Raw genomic sequence first — 25,684 nt, 5'->3', positions numbered from 1 at the left:
AGATACAAAGTAGTGAATAATGTAGAAAGGTGCGCTACATATATATATATATATATATATATATATAATATATATATATATATATATATATATATATATATATATATATATATAGCACTCACTGTTCCCAGGCTAATAATCACTGCTGATCCTTGTTGACTAACAGTAAAAACTAACAATTGCAGTGAATACCCAGTCGCCATTAAATTCCCACTTTCCATGTAGTGCTTTATAAATGGACAGGAGGAAGTGGATAATATTGGGCCATTCACTGACCAACAACAGCCATTTTCTCCAGACAGTGTTGGAGGACTGGCGGTGAGTGAAGGACAGGTAATATATTATGTAGGGTGGCAAAGGGAAAATGGTCCAGCAACTGCTACATTTCTTTGTATTTATTATTTAGATATATTTTTAACAATATTTTTTTTCTACACTATACCTTGGGGAAGGGCAGACCAGTATGCTATGGTCATGCTAAAAAAAGGACCAGAATTGGCCCTAACACAAGCAGTTATTATAGAGGGTTAACGGCTTCATTGCACAAAGTATTTTCCACAAAATGTAAAATGTCATATTTAATCCTTTCGTAATATGTAGCAAGTTTAACATTACATTAATTGTAACCATGCTGGTAATGATTTACAGGATATATAGTAAAAGTTCTATTGTAAAACATGTTTTTATCGAAAAGTAGCAAAAATCTGACAAGAAATTCCAAAACAGTTTATAAAATACCAGAAGGCAGTTCAAAGTGATTACAGTATGCGCTTCACATTGCACTTTTGTTTTTTTTATAAAAGGTAAACCTACATCAGCTTATGCTAAAATGAATCTGAAATGCAACCATCAAATTGACAGAGCCAACAGCTGTGAGAATGAAACCATGAGATTTATGTTAATATGGAATTTCTGAATTAATTTACCTTATAATACAGACTGTCAAGTTTTTCACTATTAATGTCTATCATGTACAGTATATTACATATATAGCCACTTAATGGAACACTTAATAACTCTAATTTTTTCTCTCTGCTTTCTGGGACAATAAATAACTTGTATGATATTATACATGGAATATATTTTCCAACATCTAGTTTTTTTGAACAAAAAAAGAGTGATTAGCAATGGAAATGATTCCTATAATAAAGTAAATAAAATGTTAGAATGTAGCTTTTTCATAGAGGCATATAGATTTATAGATAGATAGATTTGATAGATTTAAATAACCAGAAGTCATGTAATAAACATTCCAGGGTTATCCTATTTGGGCATGTTCCCCATCTCCTTGCCCTTGTCTGTCATGAAGTAGAATTTATGAAATTGCAAAATACATTGTACATTTTTTTTTTTTTGTACCAAAACTTTTCTGTGTCCAACGAAAGAGGTACTGTACCTTCCGGCTGGACTTTTTGGGGAAATTTCTAGACGCACTTCGACCAGTGTAATAAAAACATTCAAACACACAAATGTAACACATTTATTATAGTCAGTCCCTGTGTGCCCTCACACATAGGATGAATTTAAGACATTAATTAGGCTAAATTGAGCAGCAGGACCGTAACTAGGGTAGTGTGACCAGTGCCATGGCACAGGGCACCACAGGGCAAGGGGCACTGTTTGGGCCTGTCAATTTTCGTGTTTATTAATATTCTCACTTGTAGCTTCCTCTTTTTCTATCCCCAGCATCTCCTGGCCTCCCCTATCTCTTCCCTGGCCCTTCCCCATAAAAACATAGAATTTGACGGCAGATAAGAACCACTTGGCCCATCTAGTCTGCCCCATTTTTAAACATATTATTACCTCAACCCTTACTGATGCTTACTTCTTCTGAAGGATATCTTTATGTCTATACCATGCATGTTTAAATTGCTTTACTGTCTTAGCCTCTACCACCTCTGATGGGAGGCTATTCCACTTATCCACTACCCTTTCTGTGAAGTAATTTTTCCCAAAATTTTCCCTGAACCTACCTCCCTCCAGTTTCAGAACATGTCCTCTTGTTCTAATACTTCTCTTTCTTTGAAGAATGTCTCCTTCCTGTACCCTGTTAAAAACCATTTATATATTTGAACATTTCTATCATGTCCCCCCTTTCCCTTCTCTGCTCCAAACTATACATATTAAGAACTTTTAATCTTTCCTGGTACATGGTGTCGACCTTGCACCATTTTAGTTGCCCTTCTTTGTACAGTCTCTAATGTATTAATATCCTTCTGGAGATATGGCCTCCAGAACTGAACACAGTATTCGAGATGAGGACGTACCAATGACCTATACAGTGGTATTATCACTTCTTTCTTTCTGCTACTGATTCCTCTCCCTAAGCAACCAAGCATCTGACTTGTCTTCCTCGTTGCTGTGTTACAATGTTTGCTTGCCTTTAAGTCACATGAAATAGTGATTCCTAGATCCCTTTCCTCTTCAGTAGTTTCCAGTATAGTGCCATTAATACTATAATTAGCCTTTGGGTTTTTGAGACCCAAGTGCATGATCTTGCATTTTCTGGCATTAAAATGTAGTTGCCACGTTCTTGTCCCATTCCTCTAGTCTACCTAGAGGCCATGGCCATTTTTTAGCTGCACTATCTTATGTCCCAATTTAAAAAATGTGGGGGGGCAGTGCAAATGCTCTCTTTGGCACAGAGCACCAAAAAGGCTAGTTACGGCTTAGCTGAGCAGTATTTGAGTATAAAAATGTGTAAACTGATAAGTGGGAGATTCTACTGTTAGTGTGCTGTAATGCCAAGTTTAATATGTATACCATGTCAGCGGCACCACAACGTTTTTAGGTTGGGGAAGCCAAGATATAATTTCATTTTGGTATCCATAAATCGATGAATGTCGTTCCCTCAGGGGCAGCTGGAGTAACTCACCCCACCACTTACCTGATGACAGAGATCAGTATGCCTGAGGGGTCTTTGTTTTAGCTGATTTGGCCTCTGTATGCATACATCACTGCACTCTCCCAGTCTCCTCACTCACAGACAGGGACGTGCAGTCAGGGGAGGCAGGGAAGGCAGAGCCTCCCCTGTCATACTCCCTCCCCTATCATACTCCCTGTCATGCTCCAGAGTTTTGATATAAAAACTGTGTTTTTATACATGTGTCCCCAAACATTGACCTCACTGCACGTCACTGCTCACAGACACAACACTACCGAGCAGCTACGGGAACACATGCCACAAACAGTGCATCCCTGTACAGATAAGTTATCCAACCAGTGCCAGGAGAAGAGGAGGATGATTACCTGGAGTTGGGTATGGGATCCCGGCGGTCGGGATGCCGCCAGTCAGAATACTGACACCATTAGGCAAGTATTCTACCACTAACCCTTACCCCTAACCTCCCCACCTAGTGCCTAAACCTAATCTCCCCCTCCTTAAACTTAACACTCCCCCCTTAGTGCCTACCCCTAACCCTCCCCCTAGTGCCTAACCCTAAACCTAATCCTCCTCTAACCGTGATACTTACCTACGGGATGCTGGTGGTCAGGATTCTGGAGCCGGGATACCAATGCTGTCGGGGGTTCTGGCGCCGGTAATTTGACCGTCGGATCCCGCACGCCGGGATACTGACAACGTCCCAATTTTCTGCATGCTGCCTGGGGTTGTAGTTTGGCGTAGGCTTAGGAACTTATTGCTATGGTGCACTGAGCCCTGCTATAGAACTACAGTGACCAGTTTCCTAACTTTATCAAACCGGACAAATCAATGAAAGGCAGTCTAATAATAAAACCTTGGTTTTCTGATCTGACCCTTCACTGACTGGTGCCCTGTAACCATTACATTGACTGGTGCCTCTCTCAAATATCACTTATTATTTAATGATTTAGGTATCATTTACTGCAGGGATAGGGAACCTCAGGCCCCGGGGGCTAGAGTCATTTGGTCTTGCCGTCGGGGCTTTTCTCGGCTAGCCTCATCTGGCTAGCAGGGTGCTTAGAATGGTACCCTGCAGCCAGAATCTATGCAGCAGTGCCGCCTGGAGTGTCCTTAGGACCCCTCAGACGATCACACCGCTGCCCTTACAGCTCCCCGGAGCATCCTCAGTATACTTCGAGCATTGCTGTAATCACTGGTGATTGTAGCCCCTCCCCTTTTGACATCATATGTAGGGAGTGTGGTCTGCATATGTTATATATATCAAAATGGCCCTCGGCAGAAAAAAGGTTCCCCACCCCTGATTTACTGTATAGTGTCTGTTAGAAATGACACCAATGTAGCAGCTGGCGCTTGGAGATAAATGCCAAATCTCTGCATGCCAGTGTGAACTTACATGGATTTCAGCTAACCCACATTAGCACCTTACTCTTGACAGAGCTTCCCTTCTCTCCAGAGGTGCAGCCGGGTGAGTTATCCACCCTTGTGATAGATCCTGCTTCATAGTCTGCTCTATCGCCTTGATGCTGATACTAATTCCAAATATTGATTTCTTGTTGCTAATTTGATTTATTTTGACTACATTTATTTTCTGCCAGCCCCGCCCCTTGTCTTTGGAACATTTAAGGATTATTGTTTATCTCCCTTGTGACATTAGTGTCACGGCATTAGGAGGTTGGTGATCCAGGTCGGGACTCCTTGCACAAGCTGAATGTGCTGGAGTGTTCCTTGCACAAGCTGAATGTGCTGGAGTGTTCCTTGTGTAATACCCGGCAGAGCCAGGCTTAAGCTCCGCCCCCGTATTTAAGCTCCACCTCCTGGTGACATCATCTGTCAATCACCAGGAGGACAGGAGGAAGCAAGCTGAAAGGGTGGCGTGGCCTCGCGGGGAAAAGGGGGCGTGGCCTCGCGGGAGCGCGAAAAAGTGTCCTTGGAGGGAGAAGAAGGAGTGTGGCCATCTTAGGCTGGGGCCGCGGGACGGGAGGAGGGAGGTCCCGCGGTTCCCTGAGGTTCAGGGGAGGGAGCATGGCTGCTGCTATGAGCCACATTTCATATGTACAGGGGAATGCCCCTGTAATGCAGTAAGGGGCCCCCTGCAAGAAGCCCCTAGGCTATAAGGAGTCTTGAAGTCCCTGGATACAGACAAGGGGGGGAGTCACCCTTCCCCACAGTCCTGCAAGGGAGCTGCTGTATGAGGAGCAGCACTATTGATAATGAGACTCCCTTATTAGAAGAGGATTGGGGAGTGCTGCAGAAGTAGCAGCTGGAAGCAGAGTGCCTGTTAGAGTGAGGAAGTCACTGCAGAGGAAGTGCTGCCTGATGCCACAGTGGAGGATGAGAGATCTCCTGTGAAGAGACAGCCCATGTGATGAGAGGGTGAGTGTCTGTGATGCATAGTGCTGGATCCCTGGTTAATAGCCCCTGGAGAAGTGCCCCAGAGTGAGGGAGGGCTCAGTGTAAAATGGCAGTGTGGCTAGAGGGGAGTCCTATAGAAGAATCCTTTGTAACCATGTGCTGACGTAGAGAAGCTCAGCAGTGAAAGGGTTAATGGTCTGCATGAAGTTGCCAGCATGTCAGATGAAAGGTCCCTGGATAGTGGGACTTGTACTAATGGCAGAGTCCTGGGATATACAGGATGTTAGTATGCCTGAAGAAGGTGTATGCGGGGTGATGGGAGAGAGGGTCCCTGTGTAATGGGATGTGCCGCACGTTAGCAGTCTCTCGTGAGGATAGAGATGAGTGCGATGAACTTCGAATCTGGAGTCCCCTGTATGCTGTATGAAGTTTTGTTGGGCTGACGTGTAGAACTACTGAGCCCAGCAACACCGGATATGTGCTACTATTTCACTGCTGTGTCATATGTTTAAGTCTGCGCTGGAGGTGTTCGTTTGGAGTGGAACGTAACCAATCTATAACCATTAAGTGTAAATCACAGCATTTACCATCTGCTGCAAGAATTGTGCTGGAGGAAGTTGTCGAAGTAGAGCTTGTAACCGTTACGCTTACTGTGCTGGAGGATATGGAGGAGTGTAAATAAAGTTTTCCTGTTATTGCATTATGAGATGGTCTGGCGCCCAACATTTTTTTATTGCACTGCACCTGTTGTCCACATGTGTTCCCTCCATCAGGTACTTTGTGCTAAGCACCCGAGTATTCGGGGGCCCTGCTGGTGATGGATGCCATACCCACGCCATAACCAGAGCAAAGAAGAGTCACCGTGAAGAGGTGAGAGACAGTATTCAGGTACTCCATGTAAGTGTACCACAGTACCAGTAGGGTTTCACATTTGCACAAGCTAAATGTGCTGGAGTGTTCCTTGCACAAGCTGAATGTGCTGGAGTGTTCCTTGAACAAGCTGAATGTGCTGGAGTGTTCCTTGCACAAGCTAAATGTGCTGGAGTGTTCCTTGAACAAGCTGAATGTGCTGGAGTGTTCCTTGTACAAGCTGAATGTGCTGGAGTGTTCCTTGCACAAGCTAAATGTGCTGGAGTGTTCCTTGCACAAGCTAAATGTGTTGGAGTGTTCCTTGAACAAGCTGAATGTGCTGGAGTGTTCCTTGCACAAGCTGAATGTGCTGGAGTGTTCCTTGCACAAGCTGAATGTGCTGGAGTGTTCCTTGCACAAGCTGAATGTGCTGGAGTGTTCCTTGCACAAGCTGAATGTGCTGGAGTGTTCCTTGCACAAGCTGAATGTGCTGGAGTGTTCCTTGCACAAGCTAAATGTGCTGGAGTGTTCCTTGCACAAGCTAAATGTGCTGGAGTGTTCCTTGAACAAGCTGAATGTGCTGGAGTGTTCCTTGTACAAGCTGAATGTGCTGGAGTGTTCCTTGCACAAGCTGAATGTGCTGGAGTGTTCCTTGTACAAGCTGAATGTGCTGGAGTGTGAGTGAAGCTGAATAATGCTTCTCTTCTTGCAGACCACAGGTAGTGGTAGCGGGACACTGATGCTGCAGAGGAAGTTAGAAGGACAGATACTGAGACTCGGTGAAGGTTAGCAGGATAGCCTGTGGCTGTTGCAGGTCAGCAGGATTTGCAAATAGCTTGAAGATAGGCAAATGCAGGTTTACAGGCATATACTGATATCTGGAGCAGACTGCAGATTATACTGGAACTGGGTGCTGGAAACACAACTGAAGCAGGCTGCAATAATATACTGGAATCTGGTGCTGAAGCAAAACTGGAGCAAACGGCAGGAATATACTGGAACAGGGTGCTGGAAGCACAAATAAAACAGGCTGCAGAAATATACTAGAACTGGGCAGTAATGGAACTAGTGAGGGCTGGGCCCAGGTGCAACAATATGCTTTGGGCCCCCAAATCCAAAATCAGAGACTGTGAGCACCAAAGGTGCGTGCCTGAAGACAGGTGTGGCCTTGTGAGGGAAGGGGTCATGGCCTCGCAACTCACAGGGTATCAGTATTATTCATGTCTGTGACTGCCATAAACTGCGTTAAACAGCCCTTCTAGTCAGTGCATCTGTGATGTGAATAGGAAGCACAAACAGCATATGTGATTAAAATGATATGCGGCATGTCTATATTCCGTGTGTCACTGCGGCTGAATGCTACTTTACAGTCATGTCTGCTGACACTGTAACATAGCATTTCGCATTCAGATACAGCTGCAGTCGCATACAGAATGTAGGCATGCCGCAATCATTTTAATCAGCAGAAGCTGCTTGTGTATCATATTCACATTGCTTTTCAAATAAGATGCACTGTACGGGAAAAAATTGCATGAAAAGATACTTGGTGACAATGAGTCACATGGCACTCACGTGTTATGTGTAGGGTAACTTGTAGTGCATGGAGGATAGACATATGAGCCCACATCTGTACTACATTGTAAATGAATATGCTACAAATATATACCACACCATATACTACAGACAGTATTAGTGACCACCATATACTACACTTTACATGAATATACTACATATATATTATTCCATATACTACAGAGAGTACTTGTGACCACCATATACTACATTGTAAATGAATATACTAAATATATACTACACTATATACTACAGACAGCATTAGTAACCACCATATACCACATTGTACATGAATATACTACATATATACTACAGAGAACATTAGTGATCACCATATAATACAGACAGCATTAGTGACCTCCATATAGACAGCAACAGTCTGTCTGTCTCCATATAGACAGACAGCAATAGTGATCGCTATATAATACAGACAGCATTAGTGACCTCCATATAGACAGCAACAGTCTGTCTCCATATAGACAGACAGCAACAGTGATCGCTATAATACAGACCGCATCAGTGACTACCATATATTACAGACAGCATTAGTGACTACCATATACTACAGACAGAGTTAGTGACTGCCATATATGAGGGTGGTTTAATAAGTAAAGCAACAAGACCTCTCACGTATGTAATGTTCTCTATTTCATTCTAATATCTCACCAGGCCAGAGCAGGTAGACCACTGCTTCCCCTTAGGGCCAATAGACTGCGCCTCATATCAGTCATACTGTTCTAACATCAATTGCAAGATAGAGGGGCTGGCGGAAACATGGGCAAACATTGAGGTCTGTAGTGTGATCAGATTTCTGCATCTAAAGATCATATAAGCAGCTGAAACCCAACTTGGGTTTGGAACATGGAAACAGATTTGGTTTTGGTGCACTGCCTTTGATACTGGCAGGACAGAATTTCAAGATGAGCAGTGATCCGGCCAGCCAAGCACATCCACCACAGATGACAATTTGTGCAGCACTGAAGGCCTGATTCAGGAGGACAGATGTATTAGAGTTAGTGATATTGCTGGTGAACTAAACATCTCAGTGGGTATTGTGCACAACATTGTTAATGAGCGACTGAGGTGCCGGAAAAAGTCCACATGCTGGGTACCGAGGCAACTCACAGAAGTTCAAACAACCAATAGGATGGGATTGTCTCTCATGCACTTGACACGGGACCATGAGGAGGGACTGCAGGTCCTGCAGCATATTGTTACATGCAGTGAAACCTGGGTCCATCATGTGAAATCGGAGATGAAGCAAGCATCCATGACATGGAAACCAGCATTGGCCCACCTTTGGGACCAAAAGGGCATCCTTGATTTCCTCACCAAGGGAGATACTGTGGATACTGGGCATGATTCATCACGGCTCACAACCGCAACAGCATACGCAGATCGGCCAATGGTGCATGCTGTGCATGCATCGCAGTGCGCCGACCAGTATTGCGATCATGTACGCAGATACAAAGCCATCACAGAGTGATTGGTGGGACATCATTGTTTGGGTGTGGTGACGGGAGAGTGCTTGGAGAAACGCAAGCGTCTGTCCAGTTGAATGCCATTGCTTGGGCGTGCATAAATTAGCCACTGCGACTGCATACGCAGCTTGTGTACTCACTGCATGCAATGAGAGTTGCAATTTCTGAGACAGGTCTGACCTGCTGTAATTCTGCGTGAGGGTCCGATGTTACCGATGTATTCGCAGCATTGCGAGGTCTTACGGATGTGCATAATTGGTAGTGGGCGTCTCTATGCCGGGTGAGCAGTTGCAGACATTAGCATATTTTCGCAGCAGAACTGCGTGACACTGTAAGCCAGTTGCAGAGAACAATTCATTGAAAATGCTATGGGTTGCTGCAAACAGGCGTCATATTGCTGCACGATAAAGCTAGGTCAACCGAGTAGTAGCGGCACTACCATTGGGAGGTGCTGGACCATTCTCCCTACAGCCCTGACCTGGAACAGAGTTATTTTCATCTCTTTGGACCATTGAAGTGACGGTGAAGCACTCATTTCTTCTATGCCGGGATAGATGCCTTGGTGTACCATTGAAACAAATGTTGAAAAATAACCTGTACCAAGATCATACTATTGATTATACCTATATGTACGAGTTGAGTAAATTTATGCAGAGGTCTTGTTACCTTATTTATTGAACTAACCTTATATTACAGACAGCATTAGTGACCACCATATAATACAGACAGCATTAAACTCCAAATTACATCCCTTAAAACAGTGTGTATGTGTATATATATATATATGTATATATATAGCCTATTTAGAGTTTTTGATGGGGAGTACTTCATCCAAATTGTTCTGGTTCTTGAGGGCTCTAGGTTTGGCTTTCAAAAGGTCTGTTAGCTGATATCCCCTGTTCAGGAATTTAGTCAACAGACCTTTTGTTCTTGATAAAAGTCTACACCGACTGAAACATTGAACGAACTACACTGCTGTGTCATGAGTCTCATTTGAAAGTCCCATGAGTGCAGCTGTTTCTTTTCCCTGTATGCAGGGTAACTACACCTCGGATGGCACCAGGGCGAGTATTGATGCTTAGTTTGTGGAGTGCCAGCTGAAATTGACATATATATATATATATATATATATATATTGTGACAAGATCACTGTCATAGTGATGGATGGCAAGGTGTTTATTTTTGTTATTTTGTTTTTGCTGCATAATAAAACTGGCTGAGGACGGTTGCACCAAACCACTAGATATGTGTGATCTCCCAGCTGCTGCTCAGTGCCATCTACCCCAGGAGATGGTACCGGTTCCCCTACACTGTTACTATATATATATATATATATATATATATATACAGTATGTGTGTCCCTGGCTCCGGCAGTAAGGCTCCTCCAGTGTGTCCAGACTTCACACACAACAGATAATTCCCACCCCTTCTCCCAGCAGTCAGTGCACGTTCAGGTGGCAGAGAGAGTCTGACAGCTGCAGCCTCGGAATCGACTCAAAATGTCACCCTCCATCACACGGGCCAATTCTTTGTTATGGCCCATGGTGCAGTGGTGGATGGCATATAATGAGTAAGAATGACTCACTGTAATGCCGCTGACTTCTGGCACTGTTCATTGTGACTGGCCCTTGTGCAATGCAACAGCTGCACTGCTGCTAGTTCTGCCCCTGGAACTGGGTGCGACAAGAAAAACTGATGCAGGCTGCTGGAATGTACTGTAACAGAATGCCAGAATTACAGCATTGGTTACTATAAGATTACAAGGCAGATGTTATTCCTATATTATCTGCATCTGTGAACATTAAACTGAAACATTTTAAGAACCTCTATATTGACCTGGTTCATGTCCTATCTACTTATAAATTCAACAGTACTCTGTTAAGTGATAAAGCTGATAAGGGTGTTTGGATATAAGGAGGTGACTGCTATAGGTGAAGTTCTCTATTAGTGCTTAGGGTCACTGGCCCTCATTCAGACCCACTCGCGAGCGGCTGTCCGCTCGCAAGTGGGTCGATGGTCTGCACTGCGCATGCGCACGACGGAGGGAGCTCCGTCGGGCGCATATGCGAGACGCGCCGAGCGAAGTGTCTCATTAAAGGGGGCGTGCTGTCGATGTTGACTGACAGCACGACCCCTTTGGTGGGTGTGCCGGGGGCGTGCCTGCCAGACGGAGGCGTTCCCAAGGGAACGCCTACCGTCTGAAGCCGGCCCCACTGACATCACTAGTGATGTCAGTGGGAGTGATTTTGGCTCTGATAGAGCCAAAATCACTCCTGGCCTTGCGGTTGAAAAACTCAACCGCAGGCTTTTGCTCGCAGTTTCGATGGTCGCGATGTTCAAGACCATCGCGACCATCCTGCACGCTCGTATATGCTGTGGGTGGTGACCCACAGCTATACGAGCGTCCAGAAGGACGCTCCATATTCATGGAGGTGGGCCCTGATTCAGAGCGAGCGCTCTTGTCAGAGCGTCCGGCTCTGAATCAGGGCCATTGTCCTGCTGAAAGATGAACCGTTGCCCCAGTCTAAGGTCAAGAGCGCTCTGGAGCAGGTTTTCATCCAGGATGTCTCTGTACATTGCTGCATTCATCTTTCCCCCTATCCTGACTAGTCTCCCAGTTCCTGCCGCTGAAAAACATCCCCACAGCATGATGCTGCCGCCATCATGCTTCACTGTAGGGATGGTATTGGCCTGGTGATGAGCGGTGCCTGGTCTCCTTTAAACATAACGCCTGGCATTGACGCCAAAGAGTTCAATCTTTGTCTCATCAGACCAGAGAATTTTGTTTTCATGGTCTGTGAGTCCTTCAGGTGCATTTTGGCAAACTCCAGACAGGCTGCCATGTGCTTTTTACTAAGGAGTGGCTTCCATCTGGCCACTCTACCATACAGGCCTGATTGGTGGATTGCTGTAGAGATGATCGTCCTTCTGGAAGGTTCTCCTCTTTCCAGAGGAATGCTGTAGCTCTGACAGAGTGACCATCGGGTTCTTGGTCACCTCCCTGACAAAGGCCCTTCTCCCATGATCGCTCAGTTTAGATGGCCGGCCAACTCTAGGAAGAGTCCTGGTGGTTCCGAACTTCTTCCATTTATGGATGATGGAGGCCACTGTGCTCATTGGGACCTTCAAAGGAGCAGATATATTGCTGTACCCTTCCCCAGATTTGTGCCTCGAGACAATCCTGTCTCGGAGGTCTACAGACAATTCCTTGGACTTCATGCTTGGTTTATGCTCTGCCATGCACTGTCAAGTGTGGGACCTTATATAGATAGGTGTATGCCTTTCAAAATCATGTCCAAACAACTGAATTTACCACAGGTAGACTCCAATTAAGCTGTAGGTACATCTCAATGATGATCAGTAGAAATTGGATGCACCTGAGCTCAATTTTGAGCTTCATGGCAAAGACTGTGAATACTTATGTACATGTGATTTGTTAGTTTTTTTTAATAAAATTTGCAAAAATCTCTAAAAATTTGTTTACACGTTGTCTTTATGGGGTATTGTGTGTAGAATTTTGAGGACAAAAATGACTGTATTCCAGTTTGGAATAAGGCTGTAACATAACAAAATGTGGAAAAAGTGAAGCGCTGTGAATACTTTCCGGATGCACTGTATATTGGGCCTGATTCAGACTTGGGAATAGAGAGAGAAATATCTCTCTCAACTGTGAACTTGAACAAACCATATTGCAATGCAAGGGGTGTAAATACATACAATTTTTTACATGTGGGGTAAATACTGGCTGCCTTTGCATGTAGCCCACAAATACTGCACAGCTTTATTATTACTTAACAATTTAGATGTCAGTTTGGACACCTTCCTCCCAAATCTAAATATCTCTGTACATTTTAAATCTGCCGCACCTACAGTGCAGCATTGGTTTCACCAAGATGATTAGTTGAGAGCAATATCTCTCTCTATTCCAAAATCTGATTCAGGCCCATTGTGTATGTATCTATATCTATCTAATCTATCTAGCTCTATATCTATATATTCGTGCCTTGTTTTAATTATTCAAATCCTTGTTCTGACTGTCCTGACCCCATACTTACCTACTTTTGTTGTCTGCTCCCTGGGAGTTGCCTGGAGAGCAGACACAAGTGGCCCTTCATTTGGAGGGGAGTGGATTATTACATCATTAGGCACCACCCCCATAACGGCAAACTGACGCGAATTGCGGGAGCGTGAGGAGGCGGCAGGGCTAAATGACGCAAAATGCACCATTTAGCCCCGCCCCCTCCATACGGACCTGCGATTCCTGGCATTTATCTCCCCATCCTGCCCACTTTACTAGGAAGTGGGTGGGATGTGGGCGATCCGGATACTCTTCCGGGGGTGCAGGGAGCTACCCGAAAATTCTGGAGCCTCCAGACACTTCTGGGAGAGTAGGTAAGTATGCCTGACCCCCATCCCTATACTTTTGTTTCCCTAAGTTCTGTCCATATACTTTGACTTATAATTACTTATAATTACTAGTATATTTGTTTGCCTGTTGTTTTGTGACTGGGTTTATGCTCAGTAGCAAACTTTGCAAAGTATCTTGCTAGAGGTAGGCTAGACCCTAAAAGACTTTTAAAGTTTAACAACTGCCTGAGGTCTCTGCCTGGGGTCTGCCATGGCTAGTAATCTGCAAACTAAAATTGTATTTATCAAAGCTTGGAGAGAAATGAAATTGTGAGAGATAAAGTATTAACCAATCAGCTCCTAACTTACATTTTACAAACTGTATTTGAAAAATGACAGGAGCTGATTGGTTGGGACTTTATCTCTCACAATTTTATCTCTCTCCAAGCTGATATATAACCCCCTAAACCTGTTGGCAACTGACGAAATTGATCTCAGAGTGGTCAGTGATCAGAGACTAAGTACTGAATTATAGGGCTGAATATGATGAAGGAAAGTGTTTCTCCCTCCTACCTGCTGTGCCTGGAGACAAGACTGGGCCACCATAAAACTCAGCTACATAAAATGATTACATTTATAAAAAGAAGTGTAATATTAGTGTGAGTTATTTACATTAATAATATACAACTAGCTGTCAGCTGCCTCATTCTTTTCTTCTTCTCAAGGAATTTATGACGCTGGAAAGAAATTTGTCAGTCACACTATATGGGGTGGGCAATTAGCGGTCCTCCTGCTGTTGCTGAACTACAAATACCAGCATGCGTTGCAACAGTTTTAGTATGGCTAAAAAGCAAAACTGTGGCAGGGCATGCTGGGATGTGTAGTTCTACAACAGCTGGGCGGCTGCTTATTGCCCACCCCATATAGTATTAAATTCTTATTCTTTTGTTCTGATTTCTCACATATTTTCAAGTTGGTACAATGTAATAAAGGTGTGACAAATGCAGTCATACGAAATGTATTTCAGGAAGGGTACAAACAATTGAAAGTGGTTGTCACAGTGAGGAGATAAAAGCACAACTTTCATCACCATATTGGTAAGTGCTGGGGAAATGTGCACAGCGGCATTACAGAGACATCACAGTCAGGAAGCTGAGAAGTGGAATCTTCATTATGTTTACAAAAGATGATATAATAATAGCTAAAATGATAGCTGAAACATTTCGGGCAAACAGCACAACTATACCTCCATTACATAACTGACAGCTGGAACAGACTGGGATTACTATATATTTTACTTTCACTGAAAACGATACCATTTTGTAGCGGGTCACACTGTCATTGCTACTGTAGTTTCTCACACCCAATCCATGGGATGACTTTTTCATAAGACTCCTTATGCCATAGCAGCCATCATATGTTGGGATTACAGGTGCCAACTACAGTTTAATTAGATGTTGAGGTTTCTTTTCATGCTAATTCTTATTTAATGAAATAGTGCACATGTAACACCATGTTGTGCGACTCAGAGGAGATTAAATTCTCCATGATGGCCGCCAAGTGGTTCCCGAATGAATGTACTTCGCAACCAGTAACATCTCTAAATTTCATTGGTATCCCGTAGAAGTGCGTTAAAAAAATAGCAATGTTTAACTTAAATAATATACGATGATGTGTGCGGCTGACCATCGCTGTGACACATTGCAGAGAACTAAATCTCCCCCACAGTGTCAGTTGTTACAACAGATATCAGATTTAATATCTTATTGGTCGGCAGAGTGTACAGGACATCATTACACTGTAGGCCATGTCATTACACAAGGTGTACTGTGAGCTGTCAGGATACTGTAGTTACATGCAACTGCCAATCTGAAAATAGTTCATGAACTGGTACAAAAGCATATTTCAAAAGCCTTTACCATGCCAATGGAACAAATTATCTCCCTCCCTCTACAAACAAATAACGATCTGTGCCCATCCATCTGCCCACCTACATTTTTACTGTCTTCTACAGTGGAATTCATTGCAGTCATTGAAGAAAACACAAGATTAGAGCTACAAGAGTCAAATAATACAAACAGTTGGTTGTACCTTTTACTGTTCCTCTGTGTGGGCAGTAAACCACAGGAAAGGAGCTCACAAATGTATCAAGACACTCCTGAGGTCTGGATGCAACTGTGACTAAGTATCTGTATATTACTTCAATGCACAGCATTATAAAAAAAACTCTAACATAACTAATGAAAGCAGAACTCTTTCAATATGCAAATATACCAGGATTTGTGTCCTTCCATATTAAAATGATCAGCTCTGATAAAAATGTAATGTGTTTAATCTTTTGGAAGCACTAAAGAAAATGTGTGTGTTTGCTGGCACTTTTCAGATAAAATCAAACCATCAGAGATACAGGAATAGCAAAAAAGATAACTATAATTTGTAGCCATGGCAACAATGAACTGGTGCTTATTCTCTGATGTCAAGTAAAAGAATAACTGGGAGAAAACATACAATTTAAAAGCATTAGCGAAAGTGGGAGGTCTAATTTTGCCAAGGACCTATGCTGTGAAATGGCTAAGCAGTTTAAAGTTACTTTGCTCTTATATAAGGATGAGCACATTGATTTATATATCATGTAACTTCTTTTTTAAACTATTGTGATTAATAGAATAGTATATTTACATATTTTAATTTCAAAACCAACTACATTTCTGTTAACTAAGTTAATTTTAGCCTAGGGCAAAATATTGTGCATTTTGTTATTTATTACATATATTGCAAAACAACAATTTTAAAATGAAGTTTGATTAAGAAACAATTGAAATAATATTACAAAGTGACTTAAATTGGCAGTGCATATATAGTGTTACAATACTTTCTCATTTTTAGAATATACACATTTATTATTTTGTTTTTCTATTTGTATTCATTTGTGGTTCTACCATGTACATTTGTACATTTTCTCTACTATGAAATTTCACGGAAAATTATATATAAGAAATATATAAAACATACAGTAACATTAACGTTGACCATCTCAAAAAGTTGTCCTCAAGTTTGCCTACATCATCTTCTGCATGGGGACATTTGCATTTCCAAAACCAGCTTTTATTGTGTATAATGATCATAAAATTGTGTATCAATGATTAACAGTTATTAATCCATCCTACTAATTATATTGTTACATTTTATTATTATTAAAATTGTTATTATTGATAAATATTACATAGGTATAGATTGGTAAATAACAAAATCTATCTACACTAATTCCTTCTGTAATTTTACAGTAATTAGAGAATGTACATATAATTGCTCTTATTTTGTTGTGATATGTTCAAGAAAAGTACAATTCACAGTAAGATTCACTAGAGGGTAGTAGAGAGACATTGTTGGTGGTAATTTCTTCAGCTTGAATGTCACTATTTAGTAATTTTAGTAAACCAGTATATATTTGCTGCACAGTATACAGCACATATGTCTTTATGTATGAATGTTATATAATGATATGTAGTAATGACCACTGACTACAAATTTCTTTCATTTCTCCCAGCATCTGTAAAAAACGTCAGGGGGCGGATTTATCAAAGCTTGGAAAGAGATTAATTGTAGAGAAAGTATCAACCAATCAGCTTTTCAAACACTGCCTGTAAAGTGACAGTTAGAAGCTTATTGGATAGCACCAAACTCTACCAAACTTTGATAAATCTCCCCCTAAATATTGAGTATTGCATACTACAACATGGCTTTCTTAACATCAAGGCTTTCTTTGCATTTTCAGTTGGTATAGCTTTATGCAAATGTTCTATTATTATTTTACATAATCGTTTACACATGAAACTGACAGTTTACATGTCTGTCGTTGCAGTCCAAGGGTGTATAAGGGGAAAGGAGAGGTGCTATAGACACAAGCAGCTACATAGATGTCATTAGTATTCCATGCCATGCAGGCACTGCTGCACTTGTCACACCTACACTAGGCTTATCATTCTTGCACTGCAGGGGACTGTAAATTGAGCAGATTTAGGTTAATGGCATAAAATGCTAGCCGTTATGCATGGTGTGAAATTGCTAAGGTGATATATATAGTAGTGAATGAAGATTCAGAACTGGCAGGTGTATATATACAAGTTTTATGTCCCCAATCATTACTATGCTTCATTGCATTAGCAATTACATGCTCCACTAAAAAGCAAGTACAGTATTTTCACTACTCTTAATTGGCTGGGGAGCAGCTGCAGCGCTGTTACATACCATCAGCCATGTGAGGACGGTGCAAGTGAAGAGGCACAAGTGGTGGAAGAGTGTCATTCAAGAGATTTCACTGTGAAAATTCTCATATACAGATTATAGCTATTCATAATTGGAGAACTACAATTCCTAGCATGCCACAACAGCCAGATGGCATGCTGGTTTCACACACAAATATGGCATATGGCTTCATTCATTTATACCAGGGATGGGGAACCTCAGGCCTGGGGCCGTATAAGGCCCGCGGAATCATTTGGTCTGGCCCTCTGAGCTTTTTTCTGCTAGCCTCACCTGGCTAGCAGGGTGCCTAGAATGGCAGCCTGCAGCCAGAATCTATGCAGCAGTGATGCCAGGAGCGTCCTTAGGACGCTTCAGATGGTCACACCGCTGCCCTTACAGCTCCCCAGAGCTTCCTCAGGATGTCTCGGTCATTGCTGTAATCACCAGCGATTGTGGCCCCACCCCTGTGTGACATCACATGGAGGGGCGTGGCCTGCATCGGGCCCGTGAATAATGTTATATATATCAAAATGGCCCTCGGCAGAAGAAAGGTTCCCCACTCTTGATTTATAACTATCAAAACATAGAAAAAGGGTAGTGGCATTTCACTACTGTACAAAAGGCTTCCTTTGTATTTATCTGCCAGACAGCAAAAACTACAACCCAAGACTTCCGGGTAAAATGTTTCGGCTAATGCAAAGACAAATGTATGCCCCTCTGTGGAGCGTATCTTGTGTGTGGTCCCTGATAATAAAGTGTCCAACACGCTGCAAGTAGCAGATGTGGAAACAAAATGACCATAGCAATTCAACATTGCTCCGATGAGGAGACAGCTGATCTGCATGGTCTGCGTTACCCTTATAATGAAAGGCCCTGATACTTAATGTATACAAAATTAGGTGAAAATTAGTAAGGATGAGTCTTTCAGAAACCACCACCAAACAGAGAATGTCCATCCAAGTCACCCCTAAGGTACTGAATGAAACAAGTATGCTGAATAATGGCACATCAATATGTCAAACAGGTGCACATCGGAACTAGATAGTCCCAAAAAAGTCTCATTTTTTCCATTTCAGGAAAGTCTCCCAGTTACTAAGGTGTCCCAAGAAAGAAGTGGATAGTGTAAAAATGTTTTAATATAGTATTCAATAAGCATACACATGAATACCCAAATGGTGAAATGCTTTTTGAAATTGGAGCTGGCCTTGAGCCAGTGAAAGCTTGCACACCGGGAGTCAGTCAGTCAGTCAGCCGTGGCAAGCCTATTCCAGCTTACCATGGTGTTGCCTCCTCGCTACGGCTGAGCAGCACACAAGAAGTCTGGCATAGGCATGGGAGTGGAGAAGAGCTCTCAAAGAATATCATGAAAAGGAGGCACCACAGAAGAAAGAACAGCTCGAATAAGACCAAAGACGCTAGCGACAGTAGAGAGGAGAAGATACCAGAAGGAAGAATGGAAGAAGATGTCAAGCCAAGCCCAGCACTATTTGGCTGATCTCTGCAAGTGCTCCAGTGTGCTCTGCATGCTCCATGGGGGTGGGATAATATAAACAGTGGTCTCTAGAGGCACTTGGGGTGTAATGCTCCATTAAAAAAAAGTGACAAAGGGGCATGGAGGGATTTTAAAAAATAACAATGGCCACTGGGTGGAGGGGTGGCATGTGCCAAATGTGGGTGTGGGAGGGTTACACAAATGGAGATCTATATCACTGGGGGTGTGTGGAAGGTAATGCTAATGGAGAGCAATTGCCACTGAAAGAGTCTATTGCCAATGGCGGTGGGAGGTAATTAAATAACGGCGTTTTATGGACATGGAATGATGCGAGACACCCCTAATAATTTTTTACAATAAAATATTTAAATTCATTTTTAAAAATCTATTTTTTTATGTTATAAATAAAAATATGTCAGTTAAGTGTTAAATATTTATTTTTGGGGAAATAAAATAAAACCTCTGAAGATCCTGCATAATTCTGTGTGACCAACAGAAAAGAGTCTTATTCATCCTCTGGCAATCCTATGTTAAACTCAGAAATCTGAACTCTGAACTCTCACGCTTGTCTCTGAAGAATCTCCTGCTAAGGAGTTGAAAGCTGAGGTCTGGGGTTGAGGGAGGAATCACAGGAGAGGGGCCTGAATGTATGATCTCCTCATCCACAAGTGTCGGATGTTGGCAAGACCTGTCCAAAGATGCGGAGTCTAACCTACTGGGAGGAGTTAGCGCATAGGTGAGAAACTGCCAATCCTAGAATAGAACCTGACATGAACCCAGCAATCCTAATCCAAATTAAGCAGCTAAGAGGATCCAGCCATTGTAACCAACAAAGAAGTGATGCAGCAGCTACACACACCACCCAAAAGCAAGCAGTACCCGTTGCTGGTCATGGAACCTTGTGGTTGATGGTGGCTATTCACCTATTACTGCAGGTAAGTGTAATTAAGGGGGGGGGTCGCGGGGGGAGGGGTGTGATCGCGGGGGCGGGGCTTATCAATGGGGGGCGGGGATTTGCGACAGTCGGTCGGCGCATGCATCGTAACTTGTCACTGTATTTTTTCCGAAAATACCGTGGTAAGGTTGCGGAGGGGATTCAAAGGGACAGAGCTCTATCGCAAGCTCTGTCCCTGCAAGGGATTTGTAGTAAATCCCTGTGATATTGCCTGAATTTGCAATGCGAATTCAAACGGTAATACCACACTACAATCTACATTACAAATGCGGATTGTAGTAAATAGAGCCCCAAGTACCTACAATTTGCGTGATCAGTAATGTTACATTACTGATGGAATAAGGAAAATGTTGGGAAGTATGTAAATGTGAAACCTCTCTACTAAAGAGCACACAGGTCACTTAGTGTAGCTAGTAATGTCACATTAATGACATTACTAAGAAGAGATTAGATCTAGACCCCATAGTGAGAACTAAAGAAATATAGTAGTCACTTACATCTAACCAACCTATGGCAGTTTTGTACAACCTTGATATAACCTAACCACTGGCCCTGAACTCAGGGGCCTATGAAAGAATATTTGTGGGGTTCTTCCCCAGCACTCTCTGCTCTCAGTAGATCTGACCACGCATGCGCAATAGCATGGCCGGCCCCGGAAACTGAAAGTACAGTGATCACATTAGTAACCACTTTACTTTTACACATCGCAATGACAAGCTCCTACTGGAGCCACTGCCCCTGCATGTATATTTTAATACATTCCAGCAATACAAAATTTACTATTGTCACTATAAGCGGCAAGAAGAAGTTATAATTATAGGGTCTAAACCCAGATAATAATTGGGCCCCTCAGTGAGAGCCTGACACAGTTACAGTTACATGGTAACATTTCCATAGGAACATGGTGAGAGCCATTTAGAATAAAAATGTCAAACAGCGCAGAGAAAACTTGTGAAGCCTTTTGACTGCACCGTCATTTGTAATACCTGGGATGTGGAGGGTCAATTCCCCGTCATCAGGATACCCTGATGACAGGGAATTTAGGCCCTCATTCAGAGCCGCACGTTAACAACAGTACGCTCGTTGCGTTCCGATGTTGACTAACCGCGCATGCGTCGGTGTTACACTGCGCATGTGCGTACGGCAGATTGCGAGCTTTTTTTCTCTCGTTCCTAAAATAGCGTACAGGAAGTGACATGTCAAATGTGATTGACAGAACAGGGCGTTTTTGGGTGTTGACGGGGGTGGAGATGAAAAAACGCAGGCGTGGCGAGGCGTTTTTGGGGCGTACATACATTAGCAGATGCGAACGTCAAATGTGTTCGGACCGTCTCATACGTCACTGAAACATCCGCTTTCCCTTCAAAATGCTCGCACAGCTTAGGGTCAGGATTACTCGACCACATTGGCGATGGCCTTCTCCTCCGTCCCGGGACTCCACGATGGTGCTGCGATTAATCGCGGCTGGTCAGTAAAGTAATTAGTGTTGGATTGAAATCCGGCTTGGTATGTGTTTGGAAAGCAGTTTATTGGGATAGCACAAAAGCGTACGCAGGTGGAAATCAGAGCTGCTAATGTCATGATTACACAATCAATTAGCGTACATTTTTGGGGTTTTATTTTGGCCACAATTTGTTGGTTATGGCCTATTGTAACAATAATGTCATCATCTTTTAATTAGCTCCCCTTTTTTTTGGTTTACTGTGGAATTTGCATCGCTATGTGATTTTTTAAACGTTCCTTAAAGAGGCCTTTTTTTTGTTTTAAGAGGGTCAGTTTTTGCCTTTAGGGCCAGGATTAAATGTAACCCATTTGTACAATAATGTCACAATACAATCTCATTTTTTTGTTTTTAATTTATTGTTTAAACACAAACAAATTGGCCTAATATTTTGTTGCCTTTTTTTGTGGCAAAGATATTTGTTCAAAAAAAAAAAAAACCATAACTGCTAACATAAGCGTAAATACAAAATTTAAAAACATTTCACAAGAAAGGAGAGGGAAGTTTTGACCAGAAAGGAATATGAGCCAAGCACAGAAGGAGTGTGGGAAAAGTCGCCATTGCTGTCACCGTTTTCTCGCCCGTTTGGCTGGGTGAGGGTGGGCGCCAGACCGGGTCCGGGATGCCATCGGGCTGGCCTGTCCAGAGGCAGATGTTGTGGCCTCTGGACTAGGCACAGGGCTAGGCACATTTGGAGGATTGGCTGATGTTGTGCCAGAGGTGGAGGATCCGGATGTTCCGGCAGGAAGGGAGGTCGGCTCCACCATGTGCTGGCGAACGAGCTGCTCCAGGGCATCGGCGATGCGGATGTTGGCCCTGGTATTTTCCGCCAGGGCCTGACCAATGGTCACGTTGGCCGCAGCATTTTGCTCCAGGGCCTCAGCCACCCGTATCAGACTGGCGTCCATCCTCTGCAGAATCTCCGTATGGCAATCCGATTTAAAATTGAGTTCTGTGAGGAGGCCCACTGCCTGCGAGGGGGCACGCCCTGGACTGGCTTCTGCAGGGTCCTCAGCCGGATGTACTGGTTCCTCCCCTGCAGAGCCAGCAGAAATTCTGCGGCCAAGGCTCCCCTCTGGAGCAGACTCATCCGCCTCTGTCTCTGTTAGGAAAATTGCGAAAAGACTCACATTAGAATCTACATATTGGCACAATAGCATTTCAGAGTTGGTGACATCACAAGACTTACCTTGGCCAACATGAGGAGCCGCAAAGTCTGGCATGTCCGTATCCATGTTGGACACGCCAAACACCTCCACAGCCTGCACACACCCCTGTGCCATCTCTTCTAAGTCTGTCAACTCCAATGACACAGGGGTGGGACCCCCACCTGTCCCCCTTGCATGCCTAGCCCTGTCGGCAAGTTTTTGCTTGAGACGATATTTGAAGTCTGCCCATCTGTGGAATGAAATTGGAACCATTATCCTTTTTTTTACAATGGGGTTTGTTTATAGGATGGGAAAGTGTTTACTTACCGCCGTTTGACATCCCGGGCTAGACGGACATAATCACCCACCCTATTGACAGCAACGGCGACCTCCTCCAACATTCTCCACTTCTGGCTTTGGCTCATATTCCTGGCTGCCTGGGGCAGGATGTCAACGCACTTCTGGATCAAAACCTCCATCTCCTTGCTTGTGAAATGTGGCTGCCTTTTTTTTTTGGCAGCTTTGGCGGGTTGACTGGGGCCAGCAGTCTCTTCCATGTCATCCTCCTCACCTATTTGGGTAAATATGCAGATTTAGCCACTTCACAACTTGACCAATATATTTGTTTTAAAATAATCATGGAGACAAAATGCATGAAGGCCTTACCGCCGGATTTTTGGCCATTGTTTCCCTGGTCTGAAGCCATGTTTCTGCTTCCAGAATGAAATCAACCAGAAATTCAATGTGATTTCGTGACGTATTTATACATGCGTCCTTTGTTTGCGGCCGCATCATTGATTGTGCGTCCCTATGATTCATCCTTAATTTGTGCGGGAAAATAAACACTATTTATGGCTTGGTGTGTGTGGAGTCGAGGTGGGGTTGTTGGATTGTTGGCGGTTAAGTTGTTTGGATTTGGTTGTTTGCGGTTGGAGGATTTGGCAGAGTTGGTTTTTTGTTTGTTTTTGCTACAGTTCTTTTGTTTTTCCGTTCGCATTTTTTTCCTTTTTTCCACATCCTTTCCTGATTTGGTAAGTTTTGTGCAGTCAAATTTGTGGCCAATTGGTGTCTACTTCTGTTTTTTGGTTAGCTAATTTTTTTAACACTAATTTCATCTTTTTTAGTTTTTTTTGGCTTTCGGGCCCAAAGACCTTTTTTTTAGAAATCTTATATATTCGAGTTGGGTAAGTCCATTTTTTGTCTTGCATTTGCGAACTAATTACCGCATTTTTGACTGTTGGTGTAGTGACTTGCATTTGCGAATTAATTACCGCATTTTTGACTGTTGGTGTAGTGACTTGCATTTGCGAATTAATTAACGCATTTTTGACTGTTGGTGTAGTGACTTGCATTTGCGAATTAATTACCGCATTTTTGACTGTTGGTGTAGTGACTTGCATTTGCGAATTAATTACCGCATTTTTGACTGTTGGTGTAGTGACTTGCATTTGCGAATTAATTACCGCATTTTTGACTGTTGGTGTAGTGACTTGCATTTGCGAATTAATTAACGCATTTTTGACTGTTGGTGTAGTGACTTGCATTTGCGAATTAATTACCGCATTTTTGACTGTTGGTGTAGTGACTTGCATTTGCGAATTAATTACCGCATTTTTGACTGTTGGTGTAGTGACTTGCATTTGCGAACTAATTAACGCATTTTTGGCGGCTTCTTCATCATGTAAACCAGTTTTGCTTTTCCCTTTTCCATTTTTGGGGTCCATTTGAACCCTATTTGACGTACGGTGTGCAATGTCGTTTTCATCGATGGCCAAATGTGTGTTTCGGCTATTTTCTGTGTTGGCTTGCAACAATTTGAAAAACAAAAATTCACCCTCTAAATTTTTGATGTCTCATTTTTGGCTTTTTTACAGTTTATACGTATCATGACAATACCCCGGCATGTAAGCAGCTATGGATGGTATCAGAAAGCTAAGTTGTTTTTTGTTACTTTTGGGGTGGCTCAAAAGCCTTACATTGTAAACTTTGAATTTCAGGTAGATCTGGGGCGAATTGTTCTGGCCCTGCTCCCGGAAGACGACCAACCTCAAACTCGTCCCAGGCGTAGGCATCGTAGGCATGCAAGGCCCCAGATATTTCGAACACGTGTCACCCTTTTTGGAATGCCCGATGAGGTTTTAAGACGCTACCGTCTACCTCCCAAAATCATCATAGACACTCTCTCATTAATAGAAAGTGATCTTGAGCGGCAAATTGACAGTCCAACAGCAATACCACCACTGACGCAATTTATGGCGGTGTTACATTTCTGTGCCTCAGGATCGTTTCAAACAACGGTGGGAATAGTGGCGGGCATCTCCCAATCCTCCTTTTCCCGGATCCTGAGGGCAGTGATGGAGGCACTTTTCAAGCACCTCCATCATTTTATTAAAATGCCTTTGGATATGGGTGCCCTTAGTGTGGCCAAGGCCAATTTTTACCAAATAGCTGGCTTCCCACACATCATAGGGGTTGTGGATGGTACTCACATACCACTTCAGCCTCCAGCACGGCTGGAGGCAATATTTAGAAACAGGAAACACTATCACTCCCTGAATGTAATGGTGGTATGTGATGCCTCCCTCCAGATCCTGTCCCTGAATGCTAAATTACCCGGAAGTGCTCATGACTCCTTCGTCATCCGGCAATCAGGGATATGGCAGAAATTAACCAACCTACAAGCTGGTGATGCGTGGCTTCTGGGTAAGTGGAGACCTTTAGTACATAACAATGTTAAGCTTGATACACAGTGTTCCTGATGTGGTCTATTTTTGTTCACAGGAGACAGTGGATACCCTTGCATGTCCTGGCTGCTCACTCCTTATTTGGCTCCCACACCAGGGCCACAAAGTGCGTAT

The 25,684-nt window shown here is 43.1% G+C and overlaps 1 protein-coding gene across 1 annotated transcript in view; it reads right to left on the bottom strand.

Moving 5' to 3' along the window:
* Nucleotides 1-25,684, bottom strand: part of NALCN (sodium leak channel, non-selective) — a 665,599-nt gene that overhangs the window by 251,123 nt on the left and 388,792 nt on the right. The gene's annotated exons all lie outside the window — the stretch shown is intronic.

Source organism: Taudactylus pleione, unplaced genomic scaffold (genome assembly GCF_031769625.1).
Source record: "Taudactylus pleione unplaced genomic scaffold, aTauple2 ptg000041l, whole genome shotgun sequence".
NCBI classification, from domain to species: Eukaryota; Metazoa; Chordata; class Amphibia; order Anura; family Myobatrachidae; genus Taudactylus; species Taudactylus pleione.
This window is presented reverse-complemented; position numbering and strand designations above follow the sequence as displayed.